General features: G+C 39.1%; 2 protein-coding genes across 2 annotated transcripts in view; both read right to left on the bottom strand.

Moving 5' to 3' along the window:
* TSPAN4 (tetraspanin 4) overlaps positions 1-20,753 on the bottom strand; it is a gene marked incomplete at its 5' end in the record, with an annotated part of 735,824 nt that overhangs the window by 331,858 nt on the left and 383,213 nt on the right. The window lies entirely within an intron of this gene.
* CRACR2B (calcium release activated channel regulator 2B) overlaps positions 1-20,753 on the bottom strand; it is a 794,336-nt gene that overhangs the window by 228,640 nt on the left and 544,943 nt on the right. The gene's annotated exons all lie outside the window — the stretch shown is intronic.

Genomic DNA, 20,753 nt, shown 5'->3' on the forward strand with positions numbered 1-20,753 from the left:
CAGCTGGCAAAACCTTAATTTCCATAGTCTTGTAGACTACAGATTATTATTTCCTGAACAGGTTTGGTGTGAGCTCTCCTTTGCTGCTGAGATAATGTCCTATATAGGAAACTTCATTTTCCTGCTTCCATTTTCTTGGGCTGAATTGTCTTTTACAGAAGAATGGAGTAGTTGTTATTGTTGTTGTCATTATCGGTATTATTATTATTATTATTATTATTATTATTATTATTATTATTATTATTCCATCAGCTTTGCCTATTTCATTTCATTGTTCTGATTAATGGACTGTGAGAATATCATTGAGTAAGAGGAGAAAGCAGCAGCAAAGGCAATGGTCACAAAAGAGAACCACAGTCTAAAGCAAGAATGTAATTTGAGCAAGCATCTCAGATTGGACTGTCCCTATTTTTCTTTAAATAAAAAGCAGGAAGAGGAGAGAGGTCCATTCAGAATTGCAAGACTCTGTTACTGTAACCCTATAATAAAACTAATTTTAGTATTCATGACTTTGGTGTTCATGTCTAGTCTGCCTTGAAGGGTTGATATCTAATGAGAGAGTGGAATTTCCTCTCTAGTTTTTGCTAGAGGATATTATGGGTTTTCCCTACTGACCTCCTGTGAATGCAGAATAAAAGAGGAAATGATAGTAAAGAATATTATTTGGATTCTAAAAATGTTCTTGACAATGTCATCGAAGTACATGAATATCAGTCATGGGCAAAGACTCTCACAATTATTTGAAGAATAGACAATTCTCACAAAGCAAGAAGAGATAATTCTCACAAAGGACGTGGGATCCATGAGAAAGTGGGGAATTGAAATTTTTTAACTTGTTCATTAAATGTCCTAAACAATCAAATGTTCACATTATGGATTATGCCAAATTACTTAGGGTGCTTAACCGATGGATTGGGAAGAGCTTCAAAAAATGATTTTCAAACTAAGAAGAGGACTCTCACAACTCCAGGATAGGCCAGGTCAGGAAACAGACACCACAAGAAATACTATAACTCTACTTTATCAATATAGGATGTAACAAAATCAGTCTTGAAAGCCTGACAGCATTTCCCTTCTCTCCCTCTCACAGGAAAGAGAGTCAAGATGAGGCAATCTTAAGATTCATCCTCACAGTTTTCTGTTTTCCTGAGCTAAGCTCATGTTTTACTAATGGTTGCCATATATTTTCTTCAAGACCATATCTATACTCTTCTCCACTGGCTCTAAACAGCAGTTCAACATAAATAAGTACAAAGCAGTGTTCCATTACCAATCATTATTTTGCATTCATTCAAAATAGGCTTTTTAATAATTTGGAACTATTTTGAAATAATTGTCTCAAACTGGAAATGGTTTAAATTCAAGATGAGGCGTCCAACCAAATAGCAATAGCACATAGACTTATATACCACTTCATAGTGCTTTAAAGCCCTCTCTATGTGGTTTACAGACAGAGCATACTGGCCCCAACAATCTGGGTCCTCATTTTACCAACTTCAGAAGGATGGAAGGCTAAGTCAACCTTGAGCCGGTCAGGATCGAACTCCTCGCTGTCGGAATGCAGAGTTAGCCTGCAATACTGCATTTTAACCACTGCACCAACACAGCTCATATACAAAGTAATACATTGGGATAGAAGAGAAAATGCCAGTATTATGTAGGATGCCTAAGCTGGACAGAAAGCAAACGTGCATCTCTGTGGCAGCTATTAAAAATGAACGTTTTTATGAATGTTAGATTCAGTCAGTGTATTCTATACACCATGTTTTGTTAATACCAAAACTGAAATTTTGTGCATGATGTACTGATTAAGATAGCAAGAGGACCAGAGAATTCCAGTTCATCATCAATTATAGAAGCTCAATGGATGGCTCCAGGCCATCCAGCACCACTCAGCCTAAACTACCTCACAGCATTGTATTATGGAGAAATTGGGGGAAAGGAATGCTAAGAACACTACCACAGCACCTGGAGGAAATGTGAAATATGGATCTAATGGAAGGATGAATGAAACTAATTAAAATTTAAAGTTGCATTAGCCACCTTTTAATAGTATGCTTTTTTTTTGAGTTAAGATTCGGAGACAGTGAGACTCTGCACTTGCAGTTTCCACTGAATTCAGAAAAAAGCAAATTGACAAAGGAAGGCACTTGCTAAACTGACCAAACATCTGTCAAACTTAGCATCTTCTTTCTAGCCATGGCTACCCAGGTGGTTATGAGAAATGTGCAAGCACCAAATGAGGAAAACAACTTTTAATGGCTTTCATTCACAGCATTTAGAATTAAGAAGTTCTTAGCCTCTAGAGTCTAGACACTGAACCTTGGACTCTCTGGACACTGGACAACTTAACTAACAGTAGTGGTGGGATTCAGCCGGTTCACACCACTTCGGCAGAACCAGCAGCTAAGTTTTTGTTGCCCAGGCCCAGAACAGACTTCCGGAAATGGCATCCACACAGAGAACCGGTTGTTCACATATTTGAATCTCACCACTGACTAATAGGGTCAGCAATCCATGTTCAACACATCCCTACAAACTCTTTCCTTACAGAGGGCCAAAGCTCTAAAAATTAGTATGCCCAAACTTTACTCCTTCTTATACTTATTTGGTAAAGATATTCTGTACTTAAGGAATCATTCTCAGCTTCCTTCTTTTCTAACATTTTGCCAGTCATGCACAGAAAAAACAACCCTCCCCACAGTTCAGACATATCGTTTTTTTTTTCTATTTTCCCCCAAAAAACCTTCAGCTAAAAGGACTGCTCATTAGTTACTGCTGCCAAGATGGTAATATAATATGTGTCAATTACTTACAGCTTTCCCAACAGAATCTAGAAGAGTATGAATACAAGTGTTTTATTAAAAATCCTGTTGTTGATTTTTTTTGTTCATATTCCATTCCTGTTAGCTGCTAACTGTGTTATCACAAAACAATGGAAAATATTTTTTAAAAGAACACCTTTCAAAAGAACACCTAAACAATGGTATTTAAAGCGAGGGTGTTGAAAATTTAACAAACAACCACAAAAAGAGCTGTGAAAAATTTAAAACAAAGGATATAGTTATGCAAACGTGATAATTTTTATTTGTTATATTAACAATATTCCCTAATAGATTTTCTTTGCATAAACCAATTCATTTATACATTTATCAGCATTGTGCAGCAATTTAGAAGCAGCTTCTGCTGCTAAAACTACAGACGTGTCCAATGAAATAAAAGACATCTATCTCTGCAATAGGCTACTGAAATGCAAAATAAAAAAATTACCTCAGATTATTTTTAGGTGGGTTTTACACTTGCAGTAACTCTCAAAAGCTAACTCTTAGTAACCTTCCCTCAGTAATAAGCTTAGTTATGTTCTGTTAATATATTAAAAAAACGGCTTCTGTGGCTTCTTTCTGGAGAAACCTTTATGAGAATTACAAATACATTTCAAAATAGAGGCATAAAGTAAGATAATAGGTCTATCATTTCTTCTGTAAAAATGGGAAAAATTCTTAGCCATTTTTTTTAAAAAAAAGATACCCAATTTTATATGACAAGTCATTGGATCAGAAAAGGTAGACAAAGCAATTGGAAATTTGACAGCATAAATGAGAATTTTGTCAATTATTTAAAAAATGTATCTGCAAAGGAGAAATGCCTCAACATAGATGAAGTATACAACTACAGCTGCTTGTTCCGTGTTATGATATGATGCTGTGATATTACCACATGATACTTGCAAAAAGTAAAAGTAAAAGTAAAAGTAAAAGCAGCTGGCAGATTAATGTAAAATCTTGATCCATCATCCCCTCAGAGAAATGTGCCATCGAAAATTAAAAGGACATTGGAAAAATAAGAATTGAAACTGAAGGTATGCAGCTACTTCTGCCTCAGTTTCACCTTGGAGCATTAACAGCAAGTTTTTGTGTTTCATTTTCTTGCCTCACAGCATCCTTTTACAAGACAATTCATTTAAGTACCTGCCATCTGTATTTATTACTGTAGAATTTCCAAGTAAATACTTTATGTGGCGTTATATAATTGAAGAAAAAACGATTACCAAGCATCTCTGAGTGATAGATTTCCACATGAGCTTTTCTCTAAATGGCATTAACTTTCAATTCTGCCTCCAATTTTAGAAATGCAATGGACTTTTGTTGCCATTCCTACTCATCATTCACTTTTGAGGAAAGCTCATCATATACTGTTAATATTCCATTAACTTATCATCTAATAGATAAAATTTTCATTTTAATCCTGGGTAGCTTTCTCTCTCTTTCTGAAAAAAAAAGTATTCATCAGGATAAGCCTCTCCAACTATTAGCTTTGCCAAAGCCTGATAGAAAACGTGAGGGTGAGCACACTTGTCTCATGTGATACATTTCTTAGCTCATGATCCATAACGGGGTCTTACATTCTGAGATGAAATTTCTGGCTAGAAATAGCAGATCTCCTAAACAGTCTATGTCCTGAGACTGTTAATTAAGAGATGAGGTATTTGGGTGCTTATAACTAATCCTTCCCAAATCTTGTGCTTTCCAGCTGTGCCTGGACTATAATTCCCAGAATTTGCAGTTTGCAGATCCCAGTTCATTTGGAGGGCATCAAGTTGAAAAACACTGCTTCTATCTCAGGGCTTTTCAACCAGTGGTATGGCTACCACCTGTGGTACATTGGCACCTTGCAGGTGGTACACAACCATCCTAGAAAAGTGGTAGCAGGGGAGGGGAATGAGCTGAACCGGTGGTAGCACCACAGAAGCCTGAGCAAGAGATGTCTGGAGCTGCAGGGCTGTCAGGGCTCAGCAGAAGAGTCAGGATCAGCACCAGGCTCAAGCTGGAGCTTGGCACTGATCCTGGCACTTCTGCTGAGCCTAGAAGCGCCAATCAGCTGGAATGTTGCAGCATCTCCAGGGTCTTGTGATTTACATTCAGATGCTTGGCAACTGATTCATATTTATGACGGTCACAGTGTCCCAGGGTCATGTGAAGTGACCAAAACCTACTGCAACCACCCAGCAGACGGGGGGAATAAAAACCAAACACCCCCCACCCACCCCCACTGCCAATCCTCAACAGAAATGCTCACAACAATGAAAACCTCGGAAAGGAGGAAGAGGGCCGCCAGGCGGGCAGGCAGGTGTCCTGCTCAGCTGTGGCTTGGGGGGCACTTTTTCCAGTGCCATTGTAATTTTGAACAGTCACTAAGCGAACTGTTGTAAGTCGAGGACTACCTGTACTTCATCACTTTTTGCCTTTTTTTTTTTGGTCATCAAGTTTTTGACACCTTGCTAGGCGACTGGTGGTACTCTGATGTTGCCATATCCTAAAAGTGGTACAACGGGTGAAAAAGGTGAAAAGCCCTGTTCTATCTGACACATGTTAAACTTGGATAAGGCAATGCAAATGCTCTTGGAAACTAACTCTGTAGTTTAGTATCACTACTTGAAAAACAAAGGTCAACAGAAAAATGTATTATCAGTGATGGCAAGAATTGCTTTGAAGCTGACTGTGTGTATGCATAGGACAGTTAACTGACTAAGGCATCTGATTCAGAAGCACAAGTAGGACAACTATTGTCCACTTAGAAGCAAATGGAGATATCTTCAAATATCTCGGGCAAAAAATGCTGCCAACAAGAAAATATTTTTCATCCATTTGCGTGTCCCTGTTTTCATCTATAAAGTGCGAACTTACATTTTTATTTATTTATTTTTTTATTTTAATTCCATTTATATCCCGCCCTTCTCCAAAGACTCAGGGCAGCTTACAAGCTTAGCAGTAGCCTTCATTCTATGTATATGCCTGCTTATTAGGGCTTTCACACACACCCCAAGCAGCATTATTACAAAGTCAGCTTATTGCCCCCAACAATCTGGGTCCTCATTTTACCTACCTCGGAAGGATGGAAGGCTGAGTCAACCTTGAGCCTGGTGGGACTCGAACCTGCACTAATTGCAGGCAGCAACAGCAACAGCTAAATAGTCAGACAAGGAGTCCAACTTCTAGACCTAAATATCAAAGAATAAGTTCAGACAAGTACAAACGTAACAGTACTTTGCATATTACACCAGAATGTTAATTGAAATAGCTCTTATGAAACTGAAGGCATATAGGGTTCTAAAGAAAAGTGTTGAGATGCTGCACTTCAATCAGAATAGAGCTGGAAGGGACCTTGGAGGTCTTCTAGTCCAACCCCGTGCTCAAGCAGGAGGGCCTATACCATTTCAGACAGATAGCTGTACAGTCTTTTCGTAAAAGCCTCCAGTGATGAAGCACCTACAACTTCTGAAGGCAAGCTGTTCCACTAGTTAATTGTTCTCACTGTTAGGAAGTTTCTTCTGGATTCATATTAAAACAAACAATGAAGTACAGTAATTTAGATAAAACTCAATATTTTCCTGAATGAAGCACTGCAATTAAGCCAAGTGACCTTATTCACATGAAGTAGTTAAGTAAAGTCCCATCTCTTTTTTGAACCCATCATGCCCAAAGCAAACATAGCTCAGTTCTCATTGGTGAAAATGACATTTCTGTATACAACTTACAGCCATTTGTTTAGTGACCATTTGAACTTACAATAGCACTGAAAAAAGCGACTTATTACCATTTTTCACACTGATGACCATCGTAGCATCTCCATGTTCGCATGATCAAAATTCAGATGCTTTGCAACTGGTTCATATTTATGACGGTTGCATTGCCATGAGGTCATGTGATCTCCTTTTGCCACCTTCTGACAAAGTCAGTGGAGAAGCCAGATTCACATATCAAACATGTTACTAACTTAACAACTGCAGTGATTCACTTAACAGCTGTGGCAAGAAAGGTCATAAAATGGTGCAAAATTCACTTAATGACTGTTAGCAATGGAAATTTGGGGCTCAATTTTGATGATAAGTCTAGGACTACCTATACTCTTGGCTTCCAGTTAAAACACATAAGTAAAAGAAAAGCTTTCCTAAATGATACATCAATGAGGGACCCACAATGTGGAATTATATTATTTTTCTTAATATACTATTACTTTCACAAATCTGTTTATAGAAATATAAGAAGCATATTTGATTGATGCACAATAGAAGACTGAGAGATGTGATTTTATTGATTTTGATTATGTGCCACCAAGTCAATGCCAGGTCTTATTGACCACAGAGATAGTCCTCCCTCCAGGATGATCAGTTTTTGCTCTATGGCTTGAAAAAGCAGGCGAGACAGCTGGCTAACGAAAACCTTTTATTGTAGAACCTGGCGAAGAACAGACTTACAGCGCTTCTATTTATACTCCAGCTGGTCGGTCGGCGACCAATCAGGGTTGTGCCGGTTTCCCGCTTGTTCAAGCGGGCCAATCGGCGAAGGAGCGCTTTGACAGCCCGGAGCTGTCAAGCTAGCTCGCGACTGCGCAGTAACCGGTGGTTCTTGACAGCCGAGAGCTGTCAAGCGGTTGCGCTTGTGCAGTAGCATTCCGGCAGCTTTTGACAGCTGTCAAAAGCTGCTGAAGTTTTACCTCATAACAGGAACTTGGTAACATAACGTTAATGTGTGAATACAGAACAGTTTTCATTCTTCATTCTTCAGATTTGTTGTGATTCAGGGTCAGCCTGTGGGTTCGGCATTTGGGTCGGATGATTCAGAGGAGGAGGAGGGGGGTGTTGGAGAGGTTGCTGAGGGGGTTGGAGAGCTTGCTGATGAGAGCCCTCAGCCAGGCCCCTCCCACCTGGTCACGACGCAGACCCAGCTGTGTGAGCCTGACAGCGTGGATGAAGATGACCCACAGCTGGCCCTGTTCAAGGACGCCTGATGCAGGAGGCAGTCAATCAGGAGTAAAGAGGGGAAGGCAATGGGGCACCTCGGAAGGAGGCAGAGAGAAGCCACGCCCTGAACTGTATAAAAGGGGAATGCGTGGGAGGGCTGGTTTGCTGAAGGCAACCGTTTGAATAGTTCCTGTTTCATGGTTCGTGTTTGCTCTCTTTGCTGTCTTTGCTCTGTTTATGTTTTTATGTTAATAAATTTGGCAGGCTTAGTTCCAGCCTCTTGCCTTCTTGTAAAAGGGGTTGTCCCTGCCTTATCTGCAGGGCCGGTAGCAGGCTGGTACAGAACAAGATTTTCCAGCAGTACCCATTGATCTATAATTGAGTCTATTCACTTTGCAGCTGTTTGTCCTCTTTTTCTCTTTCCTAGCATTATACACTTTCACATAATGTGTCCAAAATATAATAATATGGCTTTGGTCTTTTGTACCTTGAGTGAGAACTTTAAATTCATTGTTTATTTATGTGGCTATCCACGGTATTCTCAAAGGTTTTCTCCAATGCCACAGTTCAAAACTGTCAACATTCTTTTTATCTTGGTTTTTCAAAGTCCAATTTTCTTATCCATAGATTGTCAAAGGGAAAACCACTGCCTGTACAATCCTGACTTTATAGGTATAGACCACCACAGCATCTGAGCATCTTTTTCAGATCCTCCATTGCTACCCTACCAAATGCTAGTCTGCAACAAATTCCTTGACTGCTCGTTCCTTTACTATTGATAGTTGATCTTAAAAGGCAGAAGCTGCCCATCACATCAACATCTACGTTATCATTTTTAAGTCTGGTAAATTATACCTGTTGTCAGGAGTTTGACTTTCTTTATATTTAATCTTAGTTCCATTTTTTTTACAATTTCTTTATTTTCATTACCAGAACTTATAGATCAACTGTATTTTTACCTATTACAATGACAACATCGGCAGGTTATTGAAGTTTTTCTTTAACTTTAACTGGCTCATCTTTCAATCCAGCTTTCCTTAATATATATTCAGCACACAGAATAAATAAGGAGAAATTATACACCCTAACTCATTCCTTTGCCAATATGTTTCACCATATTCCATCCAGACGGTGGCTTTCCATCCTGTGTATAGGACAATTATGTGTTTTGAGATTGCTGTTTTCCTAAAAGCTTTGCACAGTTTGGCATGGCTGAGCCTTTCTATGGTCAATGAAGTACACATTGACTTCTTCTCAGCATTTAGTATACATCAGCAATAATATCTCTTATTTCCCCAGCTTTTTCTAAAACTAGTCTGAACACCTGGCCTCTCCCTTTCCATGTAGCTCACTAAAATATATTACAGATTGGAGATTGATCCTCCTCCTCCTCCTCCTCCTCCTCCTCCTCTCCCCCTTGAGTATCTATTAAGCCTCTTTGGGGGGGGGCTGTAGAATGAAGGCTACTGCTAAGCTTGTAAGCCGCCCTGAGTCTTCGGAGAAGGGCAGGATATAAATGGAATTAAAATAAATAAAATAAAAATATAGTTGACCTATTCCAATTTCTTGGCTACTGCGTCATTCTCCAGATTTGCCAGCAAGACACTTTACCAGTTCAGCTTCTGTTGCTTGCCATATATCTGTATCCACCAAGTCCTATACAGCATTCAGACTTAGCAATGACTAGAGTGCTGATTTAAACTTCATCTGCTAGCACTAAAGTTCTTGGAAATACAGAATAACTTAGGTATTGACATCTCCACTCTGCAGAATGTCTCCTTCCATTTTTGTTTAATTTTCTTTGAATCCGTTACTATATACATCCACTGACATTCTTTAGCACACTAATTTGAGGTTGGAATCTCTTCAGAGATCTTCAAGAAGACTTTGCTTGTTTTTCCATGTCCTGTTTCCCTCTTCACTGTCGTTACAGATTTTGTTGTTCCTTATTTCTTATATGAGCTCTCTGAAATCCTGTGATACGTTCCTTCCTGAGATTTCTATCTTTCTTGAACTTGGATTTTCTTCTTCACACATTCTTCTGTTTGGTTTGGTTTGGTTTCTTCTGTTTCTTGGTATTTGGAGTCCCTTTTCACATTCATCCCTAACTTCTATGATTTCATTCCGTACTTCCTCTGGTTCCCTGTTAATGAGGTTTAGGACTTCAAAGTGATTACTGATGCTCTTTCTGTAAATGGTGATTATTGAAGAACAGGTTGTTGTTGTTGTTAGCTGCAAAGTTGTGTCTGACCCATTGCGACCCTATGGACGTTCCTTCAGGCCTTCCTGTCCTCTACCATCTTCTGGAGTCCATTTAAGCTCATGCCTACTGCTTCAGTGACTCCATCCAGCCACCTCATTCTCTGTCGTCCCCTTCTTCTATTGCCCTCAACCTTTTCCAGCATTAGGCTGGGAAACAGGTAGTATGTTGCTATTTCATACCCAATACAGGCTACATTCAGTGCAGGGAAGAAGAGCACACTGTTCTGTACCAGCCTGCTACCGGCCCTGCAGAAAAGGCAGGGACAACCCCTTTTACAAGAAGGCAAGAGGCTGGAACTAAGCCTGCCAAATTTATGGACACAAATGCAAACAGAACAAGACACGAACCATGAAACAGGAGCTATTCAAGCGGTTGCCTTCAACAAACCAGCCCTCCCACGCATTTCCCTTTTATACAGTTCAGGGCGTGGCTTCTCTCTGCCTCCTTCCGAGGTGCCCCATTGCCTTCCTCTGTTTACTCCTGATTGACTGCCTCCTGCGTCGGGCGTCCTTGAACAGGGCCAGCTGTGGGTCATCTTCATTCACGCTGTCAGGCTCACACAGCTGGGTCTGCGTCGTGACCAGGTGGGAGGGGCCTGGCTGAGGGCTCTCATCAGCAAGCTCTCCAACCCCCTCAGCAACCTCTCCAACACCCCCCTCCTCCTCCTCCTCTGAATCGTCCGACCCAACTGCCGAACCCATAGGCTGACCCTGAATCACAACACACACTGCAGGAAGATACAAAAGGAAACTCTTACCAGAGGTCCAGCAACTTTTGCTGTTTCCAAAGAACTACAATTTACATAATACGTAAGTTGTATGGTTTTTAAAATAAATTATTTATGATAATAATATTAGTCTTGGGGGGCACCCATCATAAAGCCTTCAGAAGTGAAGATCTCTGTTTCTCTAGTTACAAAGGAGTGCAAAGATGTGCAAAGTAGGAGTTAGTTACACAGGTGCTCCTTATCCAATGTGTTTCATCCTTGCCAAGACTCCTGTGGATGAACTTGTAATTTACTTATAGTTGCATGTGAAAGTTTAGGCAATCCTGGTCAAACAGCATGTTTCATACAATTTATATGTATGAACAAAGTGAACAAAAGTTAACACAATCTTTATAAGTTACAAAGTTATAGACAGCATTTTTCTCTAAATCTGAGCGCATATCTACAATTTACATGAAGTTGTTTAGAAATTCAGAATAAAAATAATGAATACAGCAAATTAATATATTTGCATACCCTTTTAGTTATATTTTATGACACCTTCTTTTGGCAGAAACAACATCTTCCAAACCTTTTCTCTAGTCTAGCCTGTTAAGAGCCTTTCTGTTCTTTCTTTCAATATTTTCCCCATTCCTCCTTGCAGAATTCTTTTAGTTCAAAAATATTTTAAGGTCTCCCAGCATACTCTGCGTGTTTGAAGTCCTCCATAATTTTTCAATATCTTCGCTTATAATTTATAAATTCACTTTCAAACTTTTCAGTAATTTGACAGACCTATACAGTACCATAAATATGTATACATCTTTAGAAATGTGTATATTATAATGATTTCCTAAAAACCCCCAAAAATTCACTGCTCTGTTCTTTGTTTCATCCTTTTTTTACTTTTTATTAACCTTGTTGCAATTTGATAAAATTAGTAAACTTGTCATGTTCACAATATTCTTAATTCATTTTCTTATGAATCATTACAATAAGGAGAAGTATTTAGCATTTCAAATGCAACAAAACACTGCTAATTGTCATATTTATCTGTGATGAAATCATTTAGGGAACCTAATAAGGTGTTTAGCTAGTTCTCTAGTTATCTCTAATTGTAGTATCTGTCTAATTGCCTGGATGAGTATGTCTTTCTAAAAAAGTCGACCACATGTGGAGATAATCTTTTGCCTGTTTACAGCATCTCCAACAACTAGATAATATAGTGGAAGTGAATATTCCCAAGATTCTCTAAGGAATTAGCTGTATATTGGCTATAGTTTAGTGGAATGATTTCAGTCAGTTTAAGTATGCTGATTAGTCTTGTGTTATAGTTTATTTTAAATGAACTATATGTTTAAACACTGTTACAACTGGAAATCATAGAATTTTTTAGAATTTAAATGAAGTTATTTTTTAAACAATTTTAATATTTTAAAACAGTTTGAATATTCTGTTCATTATATGTATACAAGGCAAATGCTTTTGTTACAAGTTAGAGTTTCTTTCTCCTAACAGAGAGGATGCATGGACAGTGTGATAAAAACCAATAAGAAAAACCTTTACTAACTTCTGAGAGAATTTCAGATTATAAGGGGAAAAAATCATTCTTGATCTTGCCAATTTCACTGAACGTAATAATTTGCACCGGGCCCAATTATGCAAAACTCTTAAATTTGTGTTTTATTTTGGGCATACAGATTGAAATAATTGAAAAATCATTCATGTGCTTAGAAAAAAGAATATGCTCAGTGCTTCGCACAAATGGCAATATAGACAGTTGAATGACAATCCTCTAGTTATCACTCTGTAATTACTGTATTGTCTAATAGCCTAGATTACTTTTACTTTCCAAAATGTCTCAGGTGAGCACGTTACCCACTGGAGAGATTTTAAGAAATACCAATATTTTGCAAATGAGGTATGAAACATATGACAGGTCTGAAGATGTAGAAGATAAAACCATAATTTCTCCTTTACCCTTTGGATATGAATAGAAAAAAATCTGGGATACATGCAACACCCACACTAAAACTGCCAATGCTTTGTTGGTCATACCAGATAATATTTCAAACCCTAAGGGAAAATTCTTTGATGGCACAACAGAGTATCACGAGAAACAGTGGCTGGGGGTGGAGATAATCTCTTTCTTCACCTCGTCCTCTTCCTCACTATCAATAGAAATGCTATGGGTAAGATTCTTAATTCTATCTTCACAAAGCCCTATAGAATGGCTACTCCTAAACAAAGAAAGTTACGGCAATATCATGTGTCAGTGGAGTTTTTCACAACATACCTGGTTGCTATGACTGCACTATTTTCAGATGATCAATAAAAACACAAACCCTTAAGCACCACATCTACTGAACTGTCATCAGCCACAATGAAGTATAGCCATATTTTAGAGCAAGTGATCAGTCTGCTTTCTTGCCTGAATGTGATATAAGCTGGTGCTAGTTGAAAACTTTCATGTGATTCACTCTTTTGAGGACTAAATACATTCATGCATTACACCCCATCGCACACTACATACAATCCCTTTACACGCAAAGTGAAATTTATGCTGGTCCCTTCCTACAAGACAAAGATGACCACAAAGACTAAATAAAAATATACATTTTGTAAATAAACCCTGATGACGGTAGGGAGAAGCTAAAGGACAGAATTCTGGGTCATGTAATTACAGATTCATCAAAAAAGGGACTCACTGATTAAGGAGTTGCTTACAGTATAAGTAGTCATCGATTTAAGACCATAATTGAGCCAAGAATTATGGTCATAAGTCATACTGAAATAATAATAAGAAGGAGAAGGAGAAGGAGAAGGAGAAGGAGAAGAAGGAGAAGGAGAAGGAGAAGTTGGAAGGAACAGGTCCTTAAGTAGCTCATTCTATGATTTTGCCCAATTTTATGACCATTTTAGAGGTGGCTGTTAAATGAATGCCATGTTCATTAAGTGAATCCAATGTCCTCAGTGGGCAGGGTTTGTTTTTTTGCTGGAAACAGAAGTAAATGCTGATTTCCCACAAAAAGCATCATAAATCATAGTCACATGACCATGGGACACACTACAAAAATCCGTTAATGCGGGCCAGTTACTAAGCACTCAAACTGTCATCACATAACCACAGGGAAGACCTGGCATTTGAAACTTAGAATCCAGGCCGTAAGTAGTCCTGCAGAGTTCTGTCATAACTTCGGTCACTACACAACAGGTAGTCAAAGACTACCTGGACTTGCATTCTAATATTAACTATGCAGACTCTCAGTAAACCCAAACTAAATCTCATGACTATCTGTGGGTCTTCCAGCAGTCTTTATGTGCATTTTTCAGCAATCTCTACATGTGGTCCATCCTGTGCAGTCAGTCATTCAACCCTGATAAGACGCCAAAGAGAAAGAAACATCCTGTAGAGAAATGTCTAAGAACTGGTCTAGGTTGATGATAAATGTCTCACTCTATAAAGGCTAGGAACATTCTGTGTTAAGCTCACCCAGAACCTTACTCTCCACAATGATTACTCACAAATCACTATCTCTTCTGTCGGACTGGAAATTTCTTCTTACTCTATCTAATTACCAAAATTTTGCTGAGTTTTCTTTTGTCTTAAGTAAATAAATATGTAGTTGCAGCCCTCAGCATACAACTTTTTTTAAGGACCGTTTGAAGTTACAACAGCACTTGAAAAAATGACTTATGACCGTTTTCACACTTGTGACTGTTGCAGCATCCCCAGGGTCACACGGTCAAAATTCAGATGCTTGGCAACCAGCTCATATTTATGAGGGTTGCAATCCCAGGGACATGTGATCAGCTTCTGCAACCTTCTGACAAACAGAGTCAAAGGGGAAGCTTGATTCACTTACCAACCATGTTACTAACTTAACAACTGCAGTGATTCACTTAATAATTGTGGCAAGAAAGCTCATAAATTCAGGCAAAACTCACTCAACAACTGTCTTGCTTAGCAACAGAAATTTTGGGCTCAGTTTTGGTTGTAAGTCGAGAACTAACTGTAATTTCTTTCATCCACTTGCAATCTTATTTTAAGTATTAGGAAGCAAAAAAAAACCAACACTATTTTGTATTTTACTTGGGGGAGAGGAGAGATTATCTCAATCTTGCCCAACTTCACATCCTCAGAAACAAATAAACAGACAAAGCTCACCACAAAAAAGTTTTATCGTAGCTACATGCATGAAAAGTAAGAGAACGCCTGGTCTCCAATATGATGCTACAGCCTGAAATGTTATTTTCCTCTGTTGTTCCACCAAATATTTTTGGCACTTATCTGCTACCTTATACCATGCACTAGATATTTCTCATACCCAATTTAGAATCTGTTCCTCAGCCAGTCTCTCACTTTCTATTCTAACACATACTGAAAATATTTCTGGAAAGTATTTCTCCAGAAATTCTCTTGCTTAAAAATATTTTGAGTCGCCTTAGTAATTATACCATGCTTCCAACAGAACGAGAACTGTTTGGGGATCTCCAACATACACACATACACACAGCTCTCCCAAGGAAGACTGATTATTTGAAAGCATTCCCAAAACCAAGTTAGTAGTCAGAATACGTATCTAAAATAGGCCTCCACAAGGGCAACAACGACACCGTCTCTAAAGAATAGGACCAAAGGAGAAAAACAAAACAGTTTAGTTCAGACTTGGTCCTTTGCTTTATCATTATTTATTTTTTCTAACATGATGGCATGAGGCAGAGAACCTACTCAGCATAAACAACATCATCTCACAATACCTTGCTGGGAATGTAAGAGCAAGACGGGCCCTTCCCAAACGATTAATGAAGCTGTGGGGAGACTCATCGCCGACCTAGGCAGTATTCGCCCTCCTGCCTTCTGCAGCACAGCTCCCTTATTCAGTCCTGTACAATTTGAGTGCTGAGTCCTGCCTGATTCATGGTTTCAGGCTCCAGTCAGGAATGCAGCCATTGAAAACTCAGAACTATTTTTACTCTTGACCAGCCACAGCCTCTGTGTTCCATAAGGGCTTCTAAAGATAAAACCATCCTCAGCTAGCTAAGAGGGAGGAGAGAGAGAGAGAATGTGTGCATGTGTGAATTATGGATTCCCCAGCATTCGTTAAGCTTCTAAACCATGGAGTTGTTTAGAGGAAAAGCTGCAATTAATCTAAAGTCAGATATTTGATTCCTATTCATGTATTTCTAGCTGTAGAGATCATCCTAGGACTAGATGGCAAAGAAAACATTCATTTCCTTTACCCTTTGAGATAAGGGTTTTTCCCCCCAAAACATGTCATGTCCTGTACATGTGCAAAGGACATTCAATGTTCTTCTAGTGACATGTGCAAAATAAATACATAAAGAAACGTCTACCTCCTCTTTTTAGAAGAAAACATGTAGCTCAGGAGTCCCCAAACCCCAGCCAGTGGACCGGTAGCGGGCCGTGGCCTGTTGGGAACTGGGCCATGCAAGGGGCAGGCAAATGTATGAAGCTCCATTTGCGCAAGGCTGCATGTGAAGCCATCCCCTCCCCTCCCCCACTGCTGCCGCTGCCAGTCTGCAGAGCCAGAAAGGTTGGGGACCACCGATATAGCCTACAATATGAAGCAGCAACCATAAGAGAAAAGAGATACAAAATTGGCATATTACTGCCTTGTTCAGATATACTCTAAAAAAATCACTTTTTCTTCAACTGAGAAGAAACTCCGCACACTTACACTAAGAACTCACCTTTTCTATATATACTGCAGTTTCTCTTTTCCAAATTCCTGTTTTTAATCTGTCTGTCTCATGTGTGATTTCCCCACAACTCAAGTGATGTCACCTTCCCCAAGCTCTGACTTGCATCCTTCTTTAAATATCAGCCAACAAATAACTGGCAGCTTTGTATTATACAAAATAAAATCAAGCAATACATTCAGAGCCAATACTTTTCTATCAATAAGGATGCTACGGTGCCTGCCGATGACACACCCATAAGTGAAAATGTCATGGTTATGAAAGATGAAACTCTTCAAAAGAACTTCAAGGCATTGTTTACCTTAAAGGATCTTTTATTTGAGTAGCATAATATCAGCACTTACATAATCGAAGCCAAAAACTGAATTCCCCTCCCCTGGGCACATAGTATCAAAACACAATTCCCTCTTCCAATTAACCCTCATAAATCACATTCCCCAATTAGCTTGAAGCGCGGGCTTCCTCTCCAGCTTTCCAGCCCGCCAATTCTTTATCAGCTCTGGGCTCAATAAACTTGATTCTCACACTAAGTGTAGTGTTGTTATGTCTAGCTGGACTATCTTTCACAACCCCCCCCCCCCCAGCATTATCTAACTCTAAAAGCAAAAGGGGAAAAATGGCTACATTTCCATCTGTTGTCAGTGCAGAAACATCCGATGTTAGCAGCATTGACACAAAGGGCAAGAAACAAAACTATCTCTTAAAAACTCATAAGGTAAAGGTAAAGGTAAAGGTTCTCCCGCACATGCGTGCTAGTTGTTTCCGACTCTAGGGGCTGGTGCTCATCTCCAGTGCTTGTCCGATGACATCTCCCTGGTCATGTGGCCGGCATGACTAGACGCCAAAGGCACACGGAATGCTGTTACCTTCCCACTGTAGTGGTCCCTATTTTTCTACTTGCATTTTTACGTGCTTTCGAACTGCTAGGTTGGCAGAAGCTGGGACGAGTAACAGGCGCTCACTCTGTTACGTGGCACTCGGGATTCAACCCACCAAACTGCCGATCTTCTGATCGACAAGCTCAGCATCCTAACCCACTGAGCCTCATAGGCATTTGTAATAGGATAATATCGTCATGAGTTCTTATCAGCAGATTCATGGATTCTGAACAGCAGAGTGGATTCTAAGCTGGGGATGAAAGCAAATTCCTACAGGCATTGGATTTTGCATCTAGTTTTTTGTTTTTTAAAAAATAGTTTCCATAGAGATCCTAAGTCTCATAAACCCTGAACTGTTTCACAAGATAGTTTGCTTGCTGGATATACAATGTTCAAAGTTCAGTTTTTTAAAAAACAAAAATAGTGAGCTTTTCATCAGCTCGTATAGACAAAAAAGAACACATCATGGACCTCAATACCAACATGTGTGTGAAACATTGTTGTTTTTAAAAAAAAAACTCTGGGCTCCTCTTCTGTGAATGTTTGCACTTATAAAAATGAAGGAAACATGTGGACCAGCTAAAATTCCCACAGCTTCAAAAGCACTTCACTTTCAGCTACTTTGAAAAACTTCCCTCTTATTAAAAAGGGAAAGTCTTTAATCATAGTGGAACAAGCCTTTAAAACAACAATAACAAAGTCTCCTTCCTTATTTACCTCAATTCTCCGGAATGAGAAGCATTTATTTTTTTTCAAACTCACTCTGAAAGTAAGTGGGTTATATATTCTATGTATTACATTCTTCTGTACCAGAAAATGTCTAGAAGTCACATCAATCTCAGTCCCAAGAAGAAAAGTATTTTCAATTCTGATGCTTCATGGAGGATTAAAGGGATAAGACACCCCACAGCAGGGGTGGAGGGAGCAGAGGAAATCACTTTCTACTGAGTCCAACTATTTGTCCCTCGCCTGGCAACTACTATCCATAGTTTCAGGTGGGAGTTTTTTCTAATCCCACCTAGGGATGCCTGAGACTTTCTGCATTTAGTATTAAGCACATGCTCAACTATGGCTGTGACCTGGAAACCATATGGCTCTGCTTACCGGCTGTGTTTTAGGCATCCCAGAAAGTGCCATGCATTCATGTACTCATAGCTCAGGAGTCCTTCTTCTCACTCAGATAGGCACACTTTCTCCAAAGGTTATAAGATCAGCTCCCATCTTACTCTGAGGCAGCCTACAGAAATTGCAACCTTGTTGGTGAACTCCCAACAGTCCGCCATTGTGGCTGTAATTGCTGGCCATTGTAATGTGATGTGTTATTTTCAGGACACAGCCAAGGTTCATGGCAGCAGGAAAAATTGAAGGTAGAATTATTTTATGGTTTCATATGACTTTTATGGTTTCATATGACATCTGTAAACACCTTTCATTCTATAGTATATGGATCTCCCCCTCCCCAAGAATCTCTGAATTTACCTCTATGTCTGACCAGTTTCTGAGGTTGCATTAAAGCCTTTTATATCTTCTGGAGGTAGAATAGAATAGAATGGAATGGAATGGAATGGAATGGAATGGAATGGAATGGAATGGAATGGAATGGAATGGAATAGAATAGAATAGAATAGAATAGAATAGAATAGAATAGAATAGAATAGAATAGAATAGAATAGAATAGAATAGAATAGAATAGAATAGAATAGAATAGAATAGAATAGAATAGAATAGAATAGAAATCTGGAAGGTACGTTGGAGGTTTTCTAGTCGAGCAGGAGAACCTATACCATTTCAGACAAGTGACTGTCTATCCTCTTCTTAAAAACCTCCAGTGATGGGGTGCCCACGATTTCTGAAGGCAAGCTGTTTCATTGCCCTCACTGTTAGGAAGTTTCTCCTTAATTCCAGGTTGCTTCTCTCTTTGGTCAGTTTCCAACCATTGTTTCTTGTCCTGCCCTCTGGTGCTTTGGAGAATAATTTGACCCCCTCTTTTTTGTGGCAGCCCCTCAAATACTGGAATACTGCTATCATGTCATGCCTGTTTCTTCTTTTCTTTAGACTAGCCAAACCCAAGTCCTGCAGCCATTCTTAGTTGCTCTTCTCTGAACTTTTTCCAAGGTCTCAGCATCTTTTTTGTAGTATGGTGACCAAAACTGGTTGCAGTATTCCAGGTGTGGTCTTACTAGGGTTTTATAAAGCAGTACTAATACTTCACGTGATCTTGATTCTTTGCCTCTGTTTATAAAACCCAGGATTGTATTAGCTTTTTTGGCGGCTGCTACACACTGCTGGCTCATATTTTTAAGAAGAGATTGGACAACCATTTGTCTGAAATGGTACAGGGTCTCTGCTTGAGCAGGGGGTTGGACTAGAAGACCTCCAAGATCCCTTCCAATTCTCTGATGCTGACTCTGAATCTGCAGCTATGTGTTAAAGATTTATGTGTTTTCCTTGGCTATATCTTTTTAAAAAAAAATTCTTCGAGTCAGGTTTCTTCTTTTCCTTTCTTTTACTCCTGGAGACTATCTGGATATGTTCCTGCAGTTTTCTTAGTAGGGCTTTTTGGAAGTATTTTGCCATTGCCTCTTTCTTAGGGTTAACAAAGAGTGACTGGCCCAAGGTCACCCAACAAGCTTTGTGCCTAAGGCAGGAATAGAACTCATGGTCTCTTGGTTTCTAGCTTGGTGCCTTAATCACCATACTAATCTGGCTTTTATTATTAATAACTAGTTTATATATTTTGTGTCTCTACATGCAACCAAGTAACCATGTAATATCTGAAGCCAAAGGCAACCATGAAAATCCATGTAAGGAAGAAATGTCATACAAAAAACATGTGCCTTATCTTGGTCCTGCTTGTGAATATTCTGGACTATAATTCCCATAATCCTTGATCACTGGCTATTATGCCCGCGACAACTGATTGGTAGCATAAAACATCTGAAGATCACCCGGTTGTAGAAAACTGTTGTAAGGTGCAACCATGGCGAGTACAAACAATGCTTTTATTTATTTATATTTCATATATATGAAATGCCCATCTCCCTCAAAGACCTAAAACAGTATATTGAAACATAAAACAGTATATTAAAATTAAAATGTTATTTTAAAAAATATATATAACAATTTTAAGGAGGCAAGAATAATTAAATGCTGTTAAACATTAGTTAACAATTAGTTGCTTGTTCTGCTTTCCATGAAGCAGCCTTAAAGATACATCTGCAACCCAAGTGAGGTGTATGAATTGAAGGGAAATTAGCAACTGGAGAAGATTTTCTCAGACTATCATCTTAAAAAAAACACAATGATTTTAGCCTGCCTAACTAGTATACCAGACTGCTTTGGTTGTCAGTGTTGCCCTTCCCAATTCTTTCTCTTTAATTCATATTCCAAATTCAAACCTGGCATCTTTGGATTGCTAAGCATGTACTAATCCACTGAAAA

This window comes from Vipera berus (genome assembly GCF_964194415.1).
Source record: "Vipera berus genome assembly, chromosome: 1".
Classification (NCBI taxonomy): domain Eukaryota; kingdom Metazoa; phylum Chordata; class Lepidosauria; order Squamata; family Viperidae; genus Vipera; species Vipera berus.